A 6,229-nucleotide genomic window follows, 5' to 3' on the forward strand; every position below is an offset into this window, starting at 1 on the left:
CTCTTTGGGATACTTCACTCCATCCTTGGCCCTAACAACCCAATATCCAATCAGCCCCTCTCAGCCATGATGGAAATACATGGGGAAGGATAGGAGGCTGAGTTGGGTCTCTTACTCACAAGGACTTTTTGAATTCTTGGGTCCACATACATTCCATACATTGTCCCTTCCTCTCCCCAGAGAAACTTGATCCACATTCATTGCCTTCCCTTGATTCTCGCCTCTTTTCTCCATCTGCCCAGCACCCAGAGTTCCCTCTAGTTATATAACAGTATTCCTTCCCATGCCAGCCTCTCTCACCTGGCCCCTCCCGTACCCTTTGAAATCCCTCCCAAGCTGGGTCACCCTGTCCCTTCATCCACAGCTCTGAAAACCACATTTCTCCATCACCTGCCTGGATGGAAAGGACAGTGGTGTGGAGAACTATATTTGGCTTTGGGAAACAGATTTACCTCCCCAAATCTGGCTTTTTCAAGACGATAGTGAAATGACTCTGCAATCCCCAAATGTATACCATCTGTGGGAAGACATGTGGTGACACAGAAACACACGTAACAGAGATGGGAAATTGTTTGGGGTTGGCACACACTCGTCTCCATAATCCTAAACTCATCACGCAGAACAACTCCTAACTCAGAATTATTTGGATCCTGTTGGCATTCACTTGGTTTGACTCTGTGTTTAAATAAATGAGGCAGAGGAGAGTCTTGGAGTTGTTTTCCTTTTTTTTTTCTCTGCCTGTTATACAAAGTCTTGGAACACTGCTTCACCTGTTCCTGTTTCCAGCGCCTCTGGTTTCTCTTGCTTCTCAGCTGCCACTGGACTTGTGTTTTACCCCATAGCCTATAAAATAAAATCCAAATTTCTTGGCCCCAAATCTCAGCATCTCCACAAATAGATCCTGGCTTAACATTCTAGATTGAGAGACCATGGGCCCAGCCTAACCTCCAGCAACAAGAGCATAGACTGGCTCATGAACAGACCCTGCTTGTCTGTCTTTGGGTCATCCCCCTCTGTTGACCCTCTTACTCTGCCTATTGAATCTTGCCTATTCATCCCCTCTGTGATATATCTCCTCTCCCACTGTGAGACTCTCTTCTTCCTTTTTTTTTTTTGGGTCCGGTCATGGGGCCTGAACTCTGGGCCTAGGCGCTGTCCCTCAGCTCTTCAGCTCAAGGCTAGCGCTCTACCATTTGAGCCACAGCGCCACTTCCGGCTTTTTTCTTTTTGCTTATGTGGTGCTGAGGAATCGAACCCAGGGCCTCAGGCATGCAAGGCAAGCACTCTACCACTGAGCCACCTTCCCAGCCCCCTCTCTTCTTCCTTTGGGCTCTCAGCACCTTGTTTATCTCTCTGCTCTAGCAACCGCTACACTCTAGACAAGATTCCAGATGCTTTATACTTGTCTCTGTAACAATCATGGCTGACAATAATTAACTCTATTCACTCAAGATCTCTACAAGCTATCCTACTCGATCCTCATAGCAATTATAGGAAGAATAATTTATTATGTCTCCCATTTCATGGATAAGAAAACCCTAGGCTAAGCTGGGAACCACTGACTCATGTCTCAAATCCTAGCTACTCAGGAGGCTGAGATCTAAGGATCACAGTTTGAAGCCAGCCTGGGCAGAAAAGTCCATGAGACTCGTATCTCCAATAAAGCACTCAGAAAAAGCCCAAAAGGGCACTGTGGCTCAAGTGGTAGAGTACTAGCCTTGAGCACAGAAGGCTCAGGGACAGTGCCCAGGCCCTGAGTCCAAGCCCCAGGACTGGTAAAAAAAAAAAAAAAAGAACGAAAGAAAAAAGAAGAAAAGAATAGAAAAGGAAAAGAAAGAAAACCCTAGGCTTAAGGAGGCATTGCAGCCTATGAATCTCTAAGCTTTGAATTGTACAGCAGGGATTCCACTCCAAGTGGTTTACAGAGTGATATTGGTCATGACATGATATGCTTCCATGACCGTTTCCATCCAACTTGCCTCACCCAAATCCTTGCAAGGTAGATGCCATTATGGGTCCTCATTATGAGGAAGATGAAAGATAAAGAGTTTTAATGATTATAGAAAGAATTAATAAAGTAGACAGGGAGATTTAAACCCAGGCAGTCTTAACGTGGAGTGGAGTACAGCCAGGTTACTCTCCGCCTCTGCCCATTCCTCACTAAGCTCTTTAAGTAAAATGGCCATGGTCCTCAAATTTTTCACCTCAGTCTAGTGGGTAGCATAGTGCAGTGTATGAGTAGGTGTTCAAGCTAGAAACCCTATTTTACTGATGTTATGTGTGTTCCATTGATTCTACTCTATCCTCTGCTAATACATCTCAGGGGATGTCATTGAGCAGTCTCTCTACAAACAGACAGTGAACTCTTAAGACAGAGATGAATCCAAAGCTTCAGTCAAGTGTCTTCAAGGTGCTTTCTGCCTTAGTTTCTCTACCTGCACACTAAAGGGAATTTTTACAAGTTACTCTACTCCCTAGTAAAGGAAGGCTGATTCAGATATACAGATGACACTAGGAATGACAATGGGATTTCCTATCAGTGTCCCCACTCAGAGAATAGAAAAACAGCACGGGCCTGATGAGCTCTTGATTACAGGAACTGAGAGAACTAGAAAAAGAGTGGGGTCGCTCATCCATGACAATGGGTAACCCACACACCACCGACAGGAAGAAGCAGAAGCCTCTCTTGCATATTGTGTCATCCTGCAAGAAATTCACTCTCACAAATCAGGCTCTCTTTGGACCAGGAGGCTTTCTTTCCAGTCTCAACAATATGTGGCTAGCTTGCCAAAGGGTGAAGAGGATTGTGACCAAGCTCATGAGCTACACACTGGTCACACATGACTCTAACTCTGACTCAGTTATTGAGCCTGATAATGTTCTGGGCACTCTCTTAGGCACTTTCACATATAATGTTTCATTCATTTCCACAAAAATCCTATGACTTTTCTTCTTATAGGTTATAGGTTACAGACTGAAAATCAGAAAGTTTTCTCCAATTGGCTAAGTCCCATGGATATACATGTTGACAATTTTCAAAGAGTCATTGATCAGCTCATGGCCAAATGGCTTTCTTGACCTAGGTGCAGCCAAATGCTGACATTCCCCACACAAGAGGCAGGGTACAAAGACTTTGTCTCCAACTTCCCCAAGCAGCAGAGAGCAAGAGTTTGGCAAGCCTTCCCTTTCAGTTTCAGTTGTATCCTGAACTTGGAAAAGAAGCGTTTGGCTGTCTAGGCCACAGTATTCTCATCTGCAAAATGAAAGAATGGGATGAGAGGCCCCTTTAGTTCAAATAATCCCCAATTCCACTGGCTCTAAGACATTGAAGCAACAGCTCAGGCCTCACAGAGACTGCTGCATGACAGCTGCCCATGTAAAGCGGGAAGTAGAGCATCTGGGCTTGTTGCTGTGGGGATGCAATTAGCCTGAGCCTCATCTCAGCAGAGGGAGTTCTGGGAATTCCTGATGAGGCGGGTGCCCAGAACAGGGCACACAACTGCGTCACTTGGAACCCAAAGCAATCTGAGGCTTGGTCTACTCACCAAACCCCTGGTTGGCCTGCAAGACAGTAAAGGGAGACAGGACACACACCCTGGGCCTGGGGCCTTTGACCTTTCCTGGCTTTATCCTATCATAGAGCTCAGAGACATAGAAGTTTGTGTGTGTGTGTGTGTGTGTGTGTGTGTGTGTAGGGGGGAGGTGGTCAAGTGGCAAAGAGTCAGGAATATACCAGAGGCATCCTGTGGAACTCTGCCTGGCCAGACCCATGGCTCTGCACCCTGTTAGGACAATGTCATTCCCTTGCCATTTTCATAGTATGGGTCCACCTGATTACACAGCCTCAATGTGAGGCACTGGCCAGGCTGAGCCCCACCCCTTACCATGTCCTCTTTTCCAAGGGCCACAGGTATCTTACAAACTACTTTCAGATGAATAGTTGAGAGTTCAGGAGAAGGCATAATCACGACTCTATCTTAAGTCTGTGGTCCTAAGGCCAAACATTTACTCCATTAATTAATTCAGGATAACCTTCCTAAAGAAGGACAGGCAAGTACAAGGCTCTTGCTAAAGCTCGGACATGCTCCGAATCTGTCCTCCTGGTAACAGTTACCAATAGGGAAGCAATTACTTCTTTGTACATTTACAGCAATGACTTTCTAGGTACATGTTTATGCATGTGTACATACACGTGCATACATATGTGAATATGTACACATATGTTAGAAAAGGTTGACAAGTTCCCCACACCATACCATACCCAAGGCTAAGCTAGCTATACCCACTACACAACTCCCAGGCATGTCCTTGCTTAAGCAGGGCTTCTCCATGGCTCACACTGCAGTGCTCACTCTGATAGCACCAACACTTCCTGGCGGCCCCATTTCCAGCCAATGGCACTGCACATGCCTCAAATGCCAAGGTTTTATTAGGACATGGACGCTTTACAAATGAAAAATCTGAAGCTATTTTTGTTTTTTTTGGCAGAAATGTATGATAGTAAGAAAGATTTGGGGGTTGGGGGAGGGCTGGGGAAGAGATGTTTAAAACAGGTAAATTCAGAAAACGACAAAAGTGAAAAATCTTGGGAAGGGGACCATGTTCATCTTGCTTAACAACAACAACAACAACAACAACAAACACCTCAGCTGCCCCATTGAATAGCTTCTGTTTTAGAAGTAGAAGACCAAAAAATGGAAAGAATGGATTGGACAGAGTGAACAGACAGACAGTCTGTCCTGGGATTTGACACCTAATCTTCAAAGCTACAAAACTGTCACATCATCAAGGTCTGCCCTTCAATGACCTCAGTGGAGAGTTCCTAGAAACTTATTTTTCATAATCTTAAATCAATACCTTGGCTCAGAGTGAGGGGACAAGGGAAAGTGTGCAAGATGTGTGTGGAGGATGTTTTCCCCATGTCCAGAGGACTTGGATAAGAAGGTATGACAGGGTGAAGCAAGCTGGTGATTTGGGGGGCACATGCTTGGGACAGACATCCTCTCTACAGTGCCACTCTTAGGTTGGAACAGAGCACTTTCCTGAACTCTCTCTTTCTCTTGCTCCTTTTTTTCCCTCCAGCCTCCTCCACACATGCACGCATGCACACACTCACACACACACACACCACTGATCTTTCTTCCTTTGGGGGTCCTTTGTATATTTGCATCTTGTTGCATTCAAGTAGAGACAAGGAAAAGTAAACACATCGATTCCTTTCCATTTGCCCACATGTGTCCGTATGGGGAATGTACACATTGAATTGATTTGAATCCGTGCGTGTCCCATCTACAGCGATTAAACATCTAGGCTCTCTTGGAGTAACAGTAAACGAGTTAGGAATGTAAGCATCACCTACACCCATGCAAACTACAGCCACACATATCCAGTGCTACAAACAGATCTTACAAACCTAAGACCCCAAAAAAGTTCAGGCGCTGTCTCTTAAGAAACACACCAAGCCTTCTCTTTGGTGTAAGATTCGAGGTCTGGAACCTCAGCCTGTTGCTGACTTATCGGGCTGCCGGGGATAAAAGCAGAACATTCTGGTCCTGACTCAAATGCCTGTATTAAACAAGTACAGGAATAGAGTTGATTCCAGGTAACTTTATTGCCCAGACCCATCAGTTCCCCATCCCCAGTGTAAGCACCTCCTGAAGCGGGTCTTTGGAACCTTTTCCCCAGGGCTGCCACCCCTCGGTCACTGAGAGACCTTGCCCAGAGCTGGCAGACCGACTAGACGCCCCCCCCCCAACCCCTGGGAGGCACACCGCAGGCTCGCGGGCCGGAGAACTTTGAGAAGCGCCCCAAACCGCTTTCAGCTTTCACTCTCAGCCATTTCTCTCCTTCTCCACTCACAAAGAGCACAGACCCAACAAGCCTTCGCCACCTGCAGCCAGATCCCGGGGCGCCGCTTCTAGCACCCCTGATGGAAGATAGGCCAATGGAAAGAGGGCAGAGGTTCACACCCCCACCCCCAAACCTCACAGCTCCTCACTGCCCGAAGGTGGCTCTAACAGCCCAGGGAACCAACGCCCCCAGGCAGGCTGCCTGCTCCCCCAAGGCACCGGCCCCACCCCCAATCCTTCCGGCGCCCCAGCGCCCACCCACCCGGGTGCGGGAGTGGGAGGGTGCCGCGTGGGCAGCTGGAGCAACAGGCGTGGGAGCCGCGCTCCTCGCACTTGCTAGCTCCAGAAGGCTTCGGTCGCGTCCCTCTTACCTGCGGCGA

This window comes from Dipodomys ordii, unplaced genomic scaffold (assembly GCF_000151885.1).
Source record: "Dipodomys ordii isolate 6190 unplaced genomic scaffold, Dord_2.0 Scaffold78, whole genome shotgun sequence".
In the NCBI taxonomy this organism is placed as follows: domain Eukaryota; kingdom Metazoa; phylum Chordata; class Mammalia; order Rodentia; family Heteromyidae; genus Dipodomys; species Dipodomys ordii.